The sequence below is a fragment of the Trichechus manatus genome, unplaced genomic scaffold (genome assembly GCF_000243295.1).
Source record: "Trichechus manatus latirostris isolate Lorelei unplaced genomic scaffold, TriManLat1.0 scaffold00006, whole genome shotgun sequence".
NCBI lineage: Eukaryota > Metazoa > Chordata > Mammalia > Sirenia > Trichechidae > Trichechus > Trichechus manatus.
This window is the reverse complement of record NW_004443942.1, coordinates 22109195-22125972: the sequence shown is the minus strand read 5'-3', so window position 1 is coordinate 22125972 and position 16778 is coordinate 22109195.

Here is a 16778-nt window from a genome sequence, read left to right as displayed (position 1 = left end):
TGGAATTGACTTGATGGCAACAGGTTTGGTTTCTAACAGGTTTTTGGTAAAGCCTTATGTTAGGTCCTACTTGTAAATACAGGCAATCCCAGTGTTATGGACTAGACCCATTCCTAACTGTGTCTTTAAGTCTTTAAATGGAATTTGTAGGTTAAGTTGGAATAGGTTCATATGGTTCTTATGTAGCCTTCTTTACAGCAAGAAAAGACTCAAAGCCTTTTCAATGATTTAAAAGCTGCATGTGCGGCAAGTGAGGGTGATTGTGACGAAGAATTTGTTGCGAGTAGGGGTTGCTTCAATTATTTCAAAGTCAGGGCAAATTTATATAACATTAAAGAGAAGCACTAAACCAAAAAAACCAAACCTGTTGCCATCAAGTGGATTCTGACTCATAGCCACCCTAAAGGACAGGGTAGAACTGCACCATAGGGTTTCCAACGATTGGCTGGTGGATTCGAACTGTCGACCTTTTGGTTAGCAACCAAACTCTTAACCACTGCCCCACCAGGGCTCTGGGCAAGTACTACCCATTGTCATTGAGTCAATTCTGACTCATAGGGACCCTACAGGACAGAGTAGAACTGCCCCATAGGATTTCCAAGAAGTGGTTGGTAGATTCAAACTGCCAGCCTTTTGGTTAGCATCCAAATGCTTAACCACTGCACCACTAATAGTTGTGCATAAATCAAACATTCCTAATCCTGAGGATTTCCTGTAGTTTAGAACTCGCTATTGAAAGGGTAATCAGCAAACTTGCAGCAATGGCACACCACCTGAAGCCTGTTAGAAATGCAAAATCTCAGGCCCCATCCTAGTCCTAAACAATCAGAATCTGAACTTGCACAAAATCTCTGGGGGATTCACATGCACATTATAGTTTAAGGCACCCTACAACAAGGCGGTTAGAAGAGAAAGACTATTGGGACAAAAGACCAAGAACCAGCTTTGTTATGTTGCCGTTTTAATGACCATTGAATAGTAAGTGTATAGCATGATTCCTGGAATATACTTATTCACTGGACAGCATTTGTAAGCACCCATTATGTGCCAACTACTGTACTGGGTGCTGAGAATAGAAAGTTCAAGAAGAGTTAGTCACCTTACATTTCACATTCTTGCTTAACTTTTACTCATCCAGATCCTCCCCTTCGTGATCTCTGTCTACTCCCATCTCTTCCCTTCTCAGGAGAACTGATGACATTAATAACAGCAAACATTCATGCATGGCTTGATCTGTGCCAAGCACTGTGCTAGTGCCTTAAATACTGTAGTGGACAACTGTTGCTTTCTCTACCCAAAACTATTCTTGTAGTAACAGAAAACCCATTGCCATTGAGTCAATTCCGACTCATAATGACTCTGTAGGACAGAGTAGAACTGCCTCAAAGGGTTTCCAAGCCTGTAATCTCTATGGAGGAAGACTGTCACATCTTTCTCCTGCAGAGCAGCTGGTAGGTTCAAATGGCCAACCTTTCAATTAGCAAGTGAGCACTTAATCACTATGCCACCAGGATTCCTTTGCAGTAACAGAACATTCCCCTCCCCCCCCCTTTTTTTGTCTGTTTTCAAGAGGGAGGGACTATCCCTTAACCACATTTCTGACCATCTTGTTTGGCACAATCAACTGGTTCCAGAGTCAGGTCAACCTGAGAATCTTTTCCCCTGGCCTCAGTCGAACACATGAGCCAGAACCCAGCAATGGGATTCAATCCTGGGATTTTTTATGGAACTATGGAACTATTTGGAAGTTGCCAAAAATGAGATATAACATATAAAGATCAATATCCTAGGCATTAGTGAGCTGAAATGGACTGGTATTGCCCATTTTGATTAGGACAATCATTTGGTCTACTACGCTGGGAGTGAAAAATTGAAGAGAAATGGCATCGCGTTCATCATCAAAAAGAACATTTCAAGATCTATCTGAAGTACAATGCTGTCAGTGATAGGATAGTATCCATATGCCTACAAGGAAGACTAGTTAATATGACTATTATTCAAATTTACACACCAACCACTAATGCCAAAGATGAAGAAATTGAAGATTTTTACCAACTTCCGCAGTCTGAAATTGATCAAATATGCAATCAAGATGCATAATTATTGGTGACTGGAATGAGAAAGTTGGAAACAAAGAAGGATTGATAGTTGGAAAATATGGCCTTGGTGATAGAAACAACGCTGGAGATCGTATGATAGAATTTTGCAAAATCCAATGACCTATTCTTTGAAAACACCTTTTTTCAACAAAATAAATGGCAACTATACACATGGACCTCACCAGATGGAATATACAGGAATCAAGTCAGCTGGATCTGTGGAAAGAGACCATGGACAAGCTCAATATCATCAATTAGAAAAAGGCTAGGGGCTGACTGCAGGACAGAACATCAATTGCTCATATGAAAGTTTAAGTTGAAGCTGAAGAAAATTAAAACAAGTCCATAAGAGCCAAAATATGACCTTGAGTATATCTCACCTGAATTTAGAGACCATCTCAAGGATAGATTTGACGCATTAAACAATATTGAATGACACAGGAAGCATCAAAAGAAGATGGAAGGAATACACAGTCACTGAACCAAAAAGAATTAGTCAACATTCATCCATTTCAGGAAGTAGCATATGATCAAGAACCAATGGTAATAAAGGAAGACGTCAAAGCTTCACTAAAGGTATTGGTGAAAAACAAAGCTCCAGAAATTGATGGAATACCAATTGAGATGTTTCAGCATATGGATGCAGCACTGAAGGTGCTCACTCTTCCATGCCAAGAAATTTGGAAGACAGATACCTGGCCAACGGACTGGAAGAGATCCATATTTCTGCTCATTCAAAAGAAAGGTGATCCAACAGAATGTGGAAATTATCAAACAATATCATTAATATCACACACAAGTAAAATTTTGCTGAGCATAATTCAAAAGCAGTTGCAGCAGTACATTGACAGAGAACTGCCAGAAATTCAAGCTGGATTCAGGTCGTGGAATGAGGGGTATCATTGCTGATGTCAGATAGACATTGGCTGAAAGCAGAGAATACCAGAAAGATGTTTACCTGTGTTTAGTGACTATGCAAAGGCATTCGACTGTGTGGATCATAACAAATTATGAATAACAATGCAAAGCATGGGAATTCCAGAACACTTACTTGTGCTCATGCAGAACCTGTACATAGACCAAGAGGCAGTCCTTCCAACTGAACAAGGGGATACTGCATGTTTTAAAGTCAGGAAAGGTGTGTGTCAGGGTTGTATCCTGTCACCATACCTATTCAATCTGTATGCTGAGCAAATCATCCAAAAAACTGAACTATATGAAGCAGAATGGGGCACCAGGATTGGAGGAAGATTCATTAATGACCTGTGATATGCAGATGACACAACCTTGCTTGTGGAAAATGAAGAGGACTTGAAGCACTTCTGATGAAGATCAAAGACCACAGCCTTCAGTATGGTTTACAGCTCAACATAAAGAAGACAAAATCCCCACAACTGGACCAATAAGCAACATCATGACAAACAGAGAAAAGATTGAAGTCATCAAGAATTTCATTTTACTTGTATCCACAATCAGTACCCATGTAAGTAGCAGTCAAGAAATCAAACGACATATTGCACTGGGCAAATTTGCTGTAAAAGTCCTCTTTAAAGTGTTAAAAAACAAAGATGTCACTTTGAGGACTAAGGTTCACCTGACCCAACCCATGATATTTTCAATTACCTCATACACATGTAAAAGCTGGACAATGAATAAGGAAGACCAAAGAAGAATTGATGCCTTTGAATTACGGTGTTGGTGTAGAATATTGAATATACCATGGACTTCCAGAAGAATGAACAAGTCTGTCTTAGAAGAAGTACAGCCAGAATACTCCTTAGAAAGGAGGATGGTGAGACTTTGCCTCATGTACTTTGGACATGTTATCAGGAGGTACCAGTCCCTGAAGAACGACATCATGCTTGCTAAAGTACAGAGTTGGTGAATGAAATGGATTGAGACAGTGGCTGCAACAATGGGCTCAAGCATAGCAATGACTGTGAGGACGGTGCAAGACCACACAGTGTTTCATTCTGTTATACATGGGGTCTCTATGAGTTGGAACTGACTTGACAGCACCTAACAACATGACAACATGGAAGAGGTACTGCTTTTTACTCTAGTTGTTAAGCTAGTAGGATGGTCATCTTTGCCAACATGTGAAGAGAGGCTACTTGAGAATAAAGCTAACTCAAAGAAAAGCAGAGCCAAGAGTTAAGAGAAGAAGAGGCAGATTGTGAATACATTCATTGAATGTCTCCATCCAGCCATGCCTAACGCCAGCCTCACAGTTTCAATTCCCTATTGCATGAACTAATAAATTGTGACCTACAACTAATGACTTCTTGACAATACTCGTATTTTAATTTAATGTTTACAGCATGCTCTGGGTTAAATACTATTAGTATACCCATTTTACAAATGATGAAACTGAGGTTTCCGGAGGGTAAGTATGTTGCCCAATAATAGTTGACAAATGGCAGACTAAAGATTAAATCTCAGCTATCTCATTAGAAAGACTTACAATAGAGCAGCACCATAAAATATTGCTTATTGTTTGGAATCATTACACTGTGCATTTGAGAAAGATTGAAATAAAGTGAGTATTCTGGAAATTCATTCGAATGGCCTCTATGCTGTGGTAGCATGGCCCTAAAGAGCCACTAGAATAACTGGTCCATTGATAACTTCCCATAACTGACCCTCCTTGAACAGAGCACGTTAGGGACCTTATCTTAATTCAGTCTGTGCAATAACAGGTTGCAGGTTTATGGCTACAACAATGGGTAATTTACCCTAAGGTCAGAGCCAGCTCAACATGAACATGGGAAGTAAAATGTCTGTCTTCATGAAACTTTCAGCTTCATAGTTCTACTAGCCCCTCGCTTTTCCATTTCTCATTTACATCTCTGGATTTTTTTTTAACTATAACTCAATTAAATCTTCTTTAAGAAAAGTATCAAAGTCTTTTTTGCATGAGGTGTTTATGACTAGAAGCAACTCTCAGATTTTTGGCCATCTAATTCAAGCCACGGGAATGAACTATTAGCAGAGAAATTCAGGCATCACTCGAAGATCAGGACAGCAAGGGCTACCCAATATGGTTGGAGTCACAGCACTGACTCCATCTACACACAAGGCTGGATCTCAACAGGTCTGTGAACACTCTGGGCTTGCAAACAGTCATTGCTTAACAAAGCAGCCCTTACAGATCACATCCATTTAAAGAAACTAGCATGTAATTTTGCTTTTCGGGGGGTGGGTTGTGGAGCTCATACTGGGGAATGGTATGGAATTTTTACAGTATACTGTAGAAAGGAAAGATGGACAGAGGATTTTGCAAAAAAGGATCATTTATTAAACTGATAAACTACCAGAAGTAGCTGTTACCAGTCGAGAGAAGAAAAAAAGCACTCAGAACGATACTGTGTCTGTCCTGGTTGTTTCCTCTGCTCCAGCTCCCTCCAACCTCCATCCTGTGGCTACCCCATTTCCAAGACAAATTGTTTAATTTGTCTGCTCTGCAGACCTGCTCTGCATTTGTCAGACTGAATCCTCAAATACTTTAGTCATAGGTGAAGCTAGCGGGAACTGCATGAGAAAAATCAAATCTCATCAACCTTTCCTAAGTGTGTTTGGAGAATCAATGCATAAAAATGTTCTTTCTTAATAGGGAGAGTCTTTTCCTGTAGTTGTAATCATAAACATTAAAAAGTGTGCATGTGTGTTTCTGTGTGCATACTATATACATACACACACTTCTTATATAATTTCATATATTATATATATCATTTTATATAATTTCATGTTTATTAGTGAGACATTGTATATGATGCATTATGTAAAGACGTGGAAATTAAGCAGCTGCAGGCTGTGCCTTCGTTTATTCAACAACAATTTATTGATCACTGAACTATTGGCCAGATATTGTTAGAGCTATGAAGAATGTAGACAAGTTTTCTGTTCTCATAGAAGTTATATGTCAAATATCCCTCAGCTTGGGTTTGTCTGAAGTTTTCTCATGATTTGAGTGAGGTTATGTATTTTTGCCAAGAATGCCACAGAAATGATGTTGTGCCTTTCTCAGAGCACCACATTACAGGGTTCATGATATTGATATGTCTTATTGATGGTGAGAAGCCCTGGTGGCACAGTGGTTAAGAGCTTAGCTGCTAACCAAAAGGTCAGTGGTTCAAATCCACCAGCTGCTCCTTGGAAACCGTACGGGGCAGTTCTACTCTGTCCTAGAGGGTGACTATGAGTTGGAATCGACTCCATGGCAGCGAGTTTGGTTTGATTTGGTTTTATTGCTGGTAACGTTGATTTGATCACTTGGTTTCCTTGGTGTCTGCCAGGTTTCAGCACTGTAAAGTTACTATCTTTCCCTTTGTTGTTAGTAAATATCTTGGACATACTCTGAGACTATGCAAATTCAGTTTTTCCACAAATTTTTGCTAATTTTAGCACACGTCAGTGGATTTTGTCAGCAACCATCATTACTATGGTGTTTGCCTAATGGTGATTTTCCATTCCTACTTCCTTCTACAGTAAGTAATAGTAGTTCTACGATAAGGAAAAACTCTTCTGCATTTATTTATGTACTGTATTTTTATGCAAATAACATGCATCTTCCCAGAGAGGTATTTTCATAAGCTCACTATGCTAACTTGTTTTTTTTTTTACAGCAACATATGGAAGAGGATTGGCATGGCAGTGCTTGTGAGGGTGCCTAGCAGGGGGAGGGTGTGCCTGGCAAACAACTGCAGAAGACACGTGTTGTTTGTGTAAAAATGTGGCAATCAAGCATTTATTTATATCGGTGTGGATTCATGGATACTCATTTTATTCTATAGGTTATAATCTAATACTATCACTCATTTTGTTGCTTCAATTGCTCCAGCTTTGGCCATTAGGAGCTCCTTCAGGTCAGCCTCTGAGTTCTTTCATCAGGCCCCATCTTTTTATTGAGCATTTCCTTATACTCTGGCACTACGAGATGTTCAGGCTGATATTTTTCCTGCCTCTGCCCTGGAACCAACCATTTCTCCTAGGAGCCCTCTTTCCTTTCATTGAAGAATGGGGTTTAAAAACCAAGATCTGGTTGCTACTTATGCTCATTACTACTCAGGAGTCATTGTTTCTAAGCCATCTCAGGAGAGATAGCTAGGAAATATATTTATTTATTTTAACCCACTCATATGCACACATGTATACTTCCATATCTATCTGTATATATATTAAAAACCATGAATTTCTGCTAACTCAAATTCCAATACAATGCTATAGGATTCATTTTAGCCTTATCCCTCTCCCCTGCCCTCCTTTTTTAAAATTCATTCTCCAGCAGTGAGAAACCCAGTTCTTATTATCTACAATATATTTACCTATTTGTTCAATTTTAGCAAACCTATAAAGTAGTTTCAGAATTACCCAATTACATGCCTCTGAAAAACACATTTACTGACTATATTACAGAATTTATGCCTGCACAGTTCTTTTTGTCTTTAGACTTACAATATCCTGGCAAGGCACTGTTTTCCCAAGTTACTTAGGCTAGTTCTCTTCTTCCCTTTCCCTTCAGTGTGTGTACCTTATTTATTTGTACCACAGTTAGATCATGTGTGGGTGGTGATTACATTTTAGGTTTCCCTCGCATCCTGGTTGGCTTAAATTGCTTATTTTGGGAGGGTATATGAAGGATGGAGCCCTGGTGGCTCAGTGTTTGAGAGCTTGGCCGCTAACCAAAAGGTCAGCAGTTCAAATCCACCAGCCACTCCTTGGAAACCCTATGGGGCAGTTCTACTCAGTCCTACAGGGTCGCTATGAGTTGGAATCGACTCGATGGCAATGGGTTTGGTTTTTTTGTTTTGGATGGATGTGAAGGATATGTGAAACATTATTATGGTCACTCTCTCCTCATCCCTGCTACCCTGTTCCCATTTTCCATTCTTTCTTTTTCTTCCCCACCTACTCAAATTAGGTAACCAATCTTTTTAGTGTTTGTTTTACCTTTCCTGTGTCTCTTGTACACAAATGAGTTGATACATGTATATTTTCTCATATCCTTTTCTTTCTTACCTGAAGGGTTGCATACTATAGATACTTTTTTGTGCTTTTCTTTTTTTATGTGTTCCTGAAAATAAACAGTGTATTTTAAAATATGGAAAAAATACCATATCTTCTCATTCAGCCTAATACTTTTAACACCACAACTTAAACATGTGATAGTTCTGAATTGAAGAAACAATAAATTTCAGTATAGTGTGTTTTTTAAAGCATACTGTTTAAATTTAAACCTTTAAAATGTTCCTATTTGCATCCATCTGTATTTCTGGCAGAGGAGCAAATATTTCAGACCAGACCACAGACTTGTGTATTCTGGGCAGTGTTCATCATTGTCAAGCTCAGCTTTCCCTGAAGGTCAGCAGGCCTGACATCTGACATGAAGTCAAGCAAATTGTCTCTCCATTTCCGCAGTTGGAAACTATGCACACTGATGGGAATAAATGGAAACGACTGGCTGTGTTTGGTTTGGACAACTCACCCAAAAGAGAGGGAGCCCAGCAAGTGTTCTGCCTGAGTGATGGCTGCAAATCTGGCTCTTGGGTCTACCTTAAAAGCCTACCTATTTGACTTTGACTAGAGTCAAGGTATATAAACGAAATATCTTTGCTTTGGTTTCTCTTGAGTCACATCAATCTACACCTCATCAAGAATGTAATGTTTGGAAGAACAAAGAAACAATTGAGCATCTAAACCCAGCTGTTAATTTTGGCCCTTGGGGATGTCAGCAAAAAGACTTAAAAATGTTTGTTCAATGGTGTTTCATTAGTACTTTTTATAGTTAGTAGGAATTTGAGTAAAAGGAGTCACCTTTTTCACTGTTGAGATCAAGAATGTAAATTTCACTTTTACAAAAGAAGAGTAGATATCAATTAATATTTTAAGGGCTTAATTTGTTTGAATATTTAAAAAACAACTATATTTTGGTCTGTCAGTTACAGAGATTTTTCTGTGTTTGTAATATAATGTTTCACAATCCAGGTTAGTAGTAGATCTGTATATGGAAAGGTTAACAGCTGGAAAATTACATCTTCATGAAGAAAGAAAAAATTGATTTCATTTTATTTAAAAGTTATGGGTTCTCAACCAAATCTGGAAATACTATATCTTTGTCCACCTCCATAAAGAATGGAGGAAATAATTCATATCCCCAAGGCAAGAGTGTCGGAAATTAGAGAACTAAGTTACTCAGGTGATCCCCTCCACTCTCCACTTGGCAATACTTTGGTATGTTCAAAGTTTCTATTTCTAAGCCCATTTTAAGATACTATTATATGGCCCTGGAACAAGTTTATTGAGCGTAAGCAGCATCTGGGAAACATTAAAAGGGTAATTGCCCAGACCCGATCACGAAAGACTTTGACTCACTTGGGTCCTAAAATCTGCATTTTTAACAGAGGCTAACAGTTAAGACAGGAGCCCTGGTGGCACAGTGGTTAAGCCCTCAGCTGCTAACCAAAAGGTCAGCAGTTCGAACCTACCAGCCATTCTGCAGGAGAAAGGTGGCAGTCTGCTTCCATAAAGATAACAGCCTTGGAAACCCTATGGGGCAGTTCTACTCTGTCCTATAGAGTTGCTATGAGTCGGAATCCACTCAACAGCAGAGAGTTTGGTTTTTGTTGTGTTTTGTTTTAATAGTCAAGAAACACTGTCTAGACTGGAAGGGGCCAAGGAGATCACCTAGTCCAAATCTATGGTTTTACAAATGACAATGCTGAGGCCAAGACAGAAGTCATCACCTAAATCATATTTACTTATTGATTTCAAAAAATATTTAAGGGACATCTATAATTCATTGATTATATATGGTAGCGAAGTAGTTAAGAGCTCAGCTGCTAACCAAAAGGTCGGCAGTCAAATCCACCAGCTGCTCCTTGGAAACACTATGAGGCAGTTCCACTCTGTCCTATAGGGTCTTTATGGGTCGGGATCGATTCTATGGTAATGGGTTTGGTTTGGTTTGGGTATAATCAATACACTAAGCATTGGGAATACACTGGCAAATAAGACAGATAATGTGCCTTGCCTTTATACTCTAACAGGAAGACAGGGTTAATGGCAGAAATAGAATTATGAGAACTGGGTCAAGTCCAAAGTCAGTGTTCCTGCCATTATGATGACTGCTTTTGCCTTTATTTGGAGTATCATTCCAATCCCAATAACTGAGGAAGACATAACATCACTAAAATGTTTGAGGGTGGGGCAGAGAAATAGCACAGAAATAGGTTTTATTATGAGATGGTCCTCACAGTTTACCTTTAATTTTTATGAGTAATTATAAATTACATAAGTAAAATTGTAATTTTTATATCCTAAGGAACAAGTAGGATTCATCTTTCAAATCTTTCCTGTATTCTTGAGAGTTCTATTATACTTCCAATAGTTATAATTCCTTATCACTCCCACCCCTGGAATGTTTCCAGGTTCCATTGAAATGTTGGAGACTGGGGAGCATTCGCCCTTACCCATCTCCAACTTCTAAAATCCACATTGAGGCTAAGCTTATGGGAGCCCTAAGCACCGTCAAACTCAATCTTTTGCTTATGCTGAGTATAGCAAGGTCATCTTCAGGCAAACTTATGTAACTTTTACTTACAAATGGTTTTTGTTTTGTTTTGCTTTGCATTCAGAGTGGTAAGTAATGTAGACACTGATACCTAACAAGTTTCCTTCTTGTTTTCCCTTGAAAGTTGGCTTGACTTATGTATTCTACATGGATTTTCAAGGTTTGAGAGTGAAGCAGATCTTAAGGTGAAGATTATGGCATATTAAACCTCTCTAAGACATCAGAAAGGAGCCCCGGTAAGACAGTGGTTAAGCACCCAGCAGCTAACTAAAAGGTCAACAGTTCAAACCCACCAGCATCTCTGTGGAAGAAAGATGTGGCAGTCTGCTTCCATAAAGATTACAGCCTTGGAAATCCTATGGGGCAGTTCTACTCTTTCCTATAGGGTCTCTATGAGTCAGAATTGACTCAACTCGACAGCAAAAGGTTTAAGATATCAAAAGACAAAGCTTACACCCAAAAGCTGATGGATTGGAGATTAAATTCCAGAGCTAGTCTATGCTGTCACTATTGCGAACTCTAAAATCCAGACTAAATAAACATCTATTTTGAGGGTCTTTATCAAGATTTCTTTCTTAACATTATCCCTGTCTTATAGATATTAGTTACCCAATCAAATTCTGTCAAGTGAATTACAGTGAAATAATTTTCAAGCAAATTCTAAACAAATTTTTAACATCTCCCATTTAATTTATAGATTTCATTGTAGGCTTACAGTGGGAGTTTTTCAAGCCTAATATTATTAGTATTAACTTTTAATTTCATATTAACTTAATAGATAATATAATATGTTAAAATAAATTTCAAATTGCTTCACTCTTTCCAATTAAATTGTCACTTATATTTAGATAACCCTATAGGGCAGTTCTACTCTGTTCTTATAGTGGCTATGAGTTGGAATTTGGGTGGTATTTTATACAAAATATTAAAAGATCAGAGGCATGAGAAATGATTCATTAGATATCATAAAGTTTGCATATTTATTCAGACCTTCTTAACCCTGCAAGTCTGTTAAAAGTGGTATGGAAATCATTCATGAACAGGCTTTCTCATTAGATTTTTGGCGCCTCTGCATCTGCCCCTGCCAGAACCCTGAAGAGCAAAGGCAAAATTGGAACATACTTATCTGAACATTTCAGAATGCCCAATGAGGTTCTTTCCAAAAACTAGGGAAGGGTCATGAGGATTATTTTTTCCCCTTTTTTTTCCCCCCTACAGAAATCTTTCAGCAACTAAAATCATTACTGGAAAAAACAAAACAAAACAAAACAAAAACCTACTATTTCAAATGTGCTATACTTGTAGAATGGCTGTGCAAAAATTTTTGGTTGGGTTTCAGGTCCAGAAAACAATCTTATTAAACACAACAGCCATCCAAGCGCAATTTAAAAAACCCATGGCAATTTTCAAAAGTAACAAGGATTAATCCTAAATCCTGGCCAATATCAGTAAAACTGTTTCTAATTTCCACAGCCCGGCTTGAGCTACTGTCAAGAGCGTAATGGCTTCTCCATTAGCATACATAGTTTCTTACTACCAGTGTTTAACTCGTTACTTTGTAAAGTACTTTAAAATATCCCAAGTATGAAAACTGTTATTTAAAAACAATGCTGTACTGTTCTGCACCATATCAGAATAACCTACCTAACCCACTTGAAACAACACTAATGATTTCTAAACAGAGGGTTTTACAAAAGCCTTTTTTTCTTCCACCAATTCCTAATAAAGTACACAGCTTATACTTGTTTTTTTGTTTTTTTTTTTAATGACCATGAGTGACATAAGTCCCTTCCCTGATTGTAAACATATTGAGATCAGGATTTAGTCCCTGAGTGATGTAAATGGTTAATGAGCTCAGCTGCTTACCAAAAGATTGGAGGTTCAAGTCTACCCAGAGGCACCTCAGAAGAAAGACATGGTGATCTACTTCCAGAAAAATCCTATGGAGCACAGTTCTACTCTGACACACATGAGGTCACCATGAGTTGGTGTTGACTCAATGATAACTGGTTCTAATGTTTGATATAAGTATTGTCATTCATTTACTGATCCTTTCAAATACCTGTTCATCCATCTATTTTTCCATATGTGACCATTAAGAGCCAGGCACCAAGTATAAAGAGATTAATTAAATAAGTAAATATAAAGATAAATAGAGAAATAATAAATATTACTATACAGATAGATACATATAGACAGAAAGACATGGATACTGACTTTAGGAGCTCTTAGGATAATGTTGGAAAACAGAAATCAAAAAAGACAGTACAGTACAATCAAAGTCCTGAAAGTCCTAAGCAGAGAGTATAATGAGAGCACAAAGGAGAAGGAACTGGAGGTTCAGAGAAGACTTCCTGGATAAGACACCTGAGGTGAGTGTTCAGGGACCAGTAAATAGTAGCACCACTACCTGTCAGTTTGTCATACTGTGGTGGCTTTTGTGTTACTGCGAGGCTGGAAGCTAGGCCACCAGTATTCCAAATACCAGCAGTGTCACTCATGGTGGTTAGGTTTCAGTAGAGCTTCCAGACTAAGACAGACTAGGAAGAAAGGCCTGGAGATCTACTTCCAAAAATTAGCCAATAAAAACCCTATGGATCACAACAGAATATTACCCAAAAATAATACTGGAAGATGAGCCCCCTAAGTTGAAAGGCACTACAATAGCTGCAACAATGGACTCGAGCATACAGAGAACCATGAAGATGGTGCGGGACTGGGCAACATTTCATTCTGTTGAGTCAAAGATGATTCAACGGCAACTAATAACAAATAGTAGCAAGGCAAAGTAGAAGAAGTGTATCCAAAGAAGAGACAGGACAATAAGTAAAGGTTGTTCAGCATGGCCTATTCACAGAATTGCAAGTACTTAGTGTGACCAGGAGATCCCTGAGTGGTGCAGTTTATGATCAGCTGCTAACATAAAGGTTAGTGGTTCGAACCTACCCACTGGTGCCTCAGAAGGAAGTCCTGGCATCTGCTTCCGTAAAGATTATAGCTAAGAAAACCCTAGAAAGCTCAGTTTACTCTGTAACATATGGAGTCACCATGAATTGGAATAGACTCCACAGAAATAGAGTTTTTTTTTGGGGGGGGGTGGCTTGAGTATGACCAGAGCATTAGTTCTCAAGGGGGACAAGACTGCCCCCTAGGGGATGTTTTGAAAAATTCATGGGGGTATTTTTCTTTGCCCCAGTGATTGATGGGCACTAGGGTCACTATGAGTCGGAATCGACTCAATGGCAATGGGCTTTGGGTTTACTGAACTATAAGTGATAAAAGGCCAGGGATGCTAGATGTTCTGCAATGTGCAGAACAATCCCACACAATGAAGAATTGTCCTAAGTTCCACACAAGTTTAGAGTGTCCCACCAGACCATCATGTTAAGTAGAAGCCTATTTATAATTATCTTTGCTGAGAGTCTAACTCCATATTACACATAAAAACAAAATGGTTTTGCACAGTTTTAATATACACTGAATTTTTCCAGAAATACAATTATCATGTAAATCAAGGAAAAATTCTTCTTTGCTTTGTTTGGAACATTGTCAAGAGTTGTTCTCCATTTCAGGAAATAACATTGATGATGCAACATCTTGCTATCTGAGTTGTCAATTTAACACACTTGTATCAGTCTGTATCTGCAGTTATCACAGTCAAGGTGATTCGACTTACAAGCATAGCCATCTGACGACTTCATCATGTCCTCCAGTGTAGCTGTGTCCAGGCATTTTATATTATTTTATTATATATTATTTCTTGTTGTTTTTTTCTTTATATTGTAATTGTTGTTCTTAGGCACCATAGAGTTGATGTCAACTCATAACAACCCCATGTGACAGAGTAGAACTGCCCCCATAGGGTTTTCTAGGCTGAAATCTTTATGGGAGCAGATCACCTTTCTTTCTCCTGTGGAGTCGCTGGATGGGTTTGAACTACCAGCCTTTTTCTTAGCAGCCGAACACTTAACCATTGCACCACTAGGACTCCTATGCTGTAATTAGGGATGTTTTTAAAATTCCTTATATTATAATTGGAGCCCTGGTGGCGAAGTGGTTAAGAACTCAGCTGCTAACCAAAAGGTCAGCAGTTTGAATTCACCAGCAACTCCTCGGATATCCTGTGGGGCAGTTCTATTCTGTCCTATATGGTCACCATGAATCGGAATTGATTCAACGGCAATGGGTTTGGTTTTTGGCTTTTATATTATAATTAGGAAAAAAAAATTTTTAAGTCTTGTTGTAGATAGGTTATATTACCTATGAGTTTAATTTCAGTATAGTAAAGGTGTTATAAAATGCTTATTGTAACAAAGGGGGCTTTAGGTTGCAGAAGAGGAGAGAATAGGCTGGTGTCTTGGCAGCATCCTGTTTTTCCAAAGACATTAATATTTACACGTGGACCTTTTAGTGCCGTGAGATGTTCCCAGTTGTAATGGATCTGCTTATATTTTAATATTTGCTGGAAAAATAAAAGAGCAAAATCAGGTTATGGGACCTCTTATTTTTCCCTGCAGGAGACATTTTAATGTGATTTTACATTTTCATCTCTTTGACTATTTAGATGACATAAAAGGCCCATCTCATCTCAGAACCTGTTATAGACTGAACTGTGTATCCCAAAAGATATATTGAAGTCTCAACCCCAGCACCTGTGACTGTGATGTGACCTTATCTGGAAATAGTGTTTGCAGATGTAATTGGTTAATATTAGGTCATACTGGAGTAGGGTGGGCCCTAACTATGTATGACTGGCCTCCTTACAAGAGACACACACACAGGGAAAAATGTCATGTGACAAATAGAGGCAGATAGATAGCTAAGGAAGCAGAGTGGAAGTGGTGGGGTAGCTTTTGATAACATCGTGGAGCACCTACAAGCCAAGGAATGCCAAGGATTGCAAAAAACCACCTGAAGCTAGGAAAGAGGCTTGGAAAATATTCTCCCTCAGAACCCTCCAGAAGGAATCAACCCTACTGACATCCTGATTTTAGGCTTCTAGACTCCAGAACCGTGAGAGAATAAATTTCTGTTGTTTTCAGCCACCCAGTTTGTGACACTCATCAGCAGAACTGATCTCCCTCCATGTTCCCTTTCTTGGTTATTTGCCCTCATCACCCTCCAATCCTCCTAAGTTTGAAATTTTCCTTTTACCTGTTAGTTTTACCTCAGCAAATTCTTTGCATATGTACTCTCTTTTCTAGTCTACTATTACTGCTGTACCTTAAGACTTATCACTTATACTGTATTACTTTGTCTTCTACCTGAATTCTTCTGTTTCCAGAGTTTCTATCTCCCGCTAAATGTACACAGTGCTGTCAGAGTAGTATTTCTCTGGGGAAGGGTAGTCCTAGCAGAACAAACAGCATGAATCAATGACACAAACCTAAAGCTACTTTGTGTATATAGGGAACTTCAATTCTCCTCCACTGTGGCTATAACATAGGTGGGGTGGGCCTGTTGACACTGGAAAAAAGACCTCAGGGTAAACTAGATCTAGGTGGGAAAGGGATTTTTGTTCTTCTTAAGAACGTTAGACTTCATATTTCAGTCAATGAAAAGCTGTAACAGGCTTGCAAATCTCAAGTATAGTCTAACTAGGGCTTAGTGACAATTGCATGTAAGAGATGAAAGAGGTAAAGTGGGAGATTTATAAATGCCATGAATGTGGGGGTTAGCTTTTAACCATTCTAACAGTCACTATTCTTTATACATCCAGTAGCCATTTTCCTCTCCTTTCTTGCTCTCAGTATCCTCACAGAGGCACTGTGCTAAAAAAGACAGAGCCCTCTCCAAGCCCTTAGGGATTAAGCCTCATTGGTATGAATCAATATTATAATCCCATTCCTCTTTGTTGGTGATTGGCTTGAGGGTGTGCATGTGACCAAGTTTTGGTCAGTCTGCTAGAGGCTTCTGGGAAAGATTTTCCTCCCTGATCAAGATGAGGATAAGGTGACTGGTGCTATAGCAGCTACCTCACAACCATGAGGAGTCAAGTTTGAGATACAATAGCCAACCTGTTGAGGATAGCAGAGTGGAAGGGAGGGAATAGCCTGGATCTTTGATGATATCATGGGGCCATTAAACCAGTCCTGAAACCATCTGTGTTT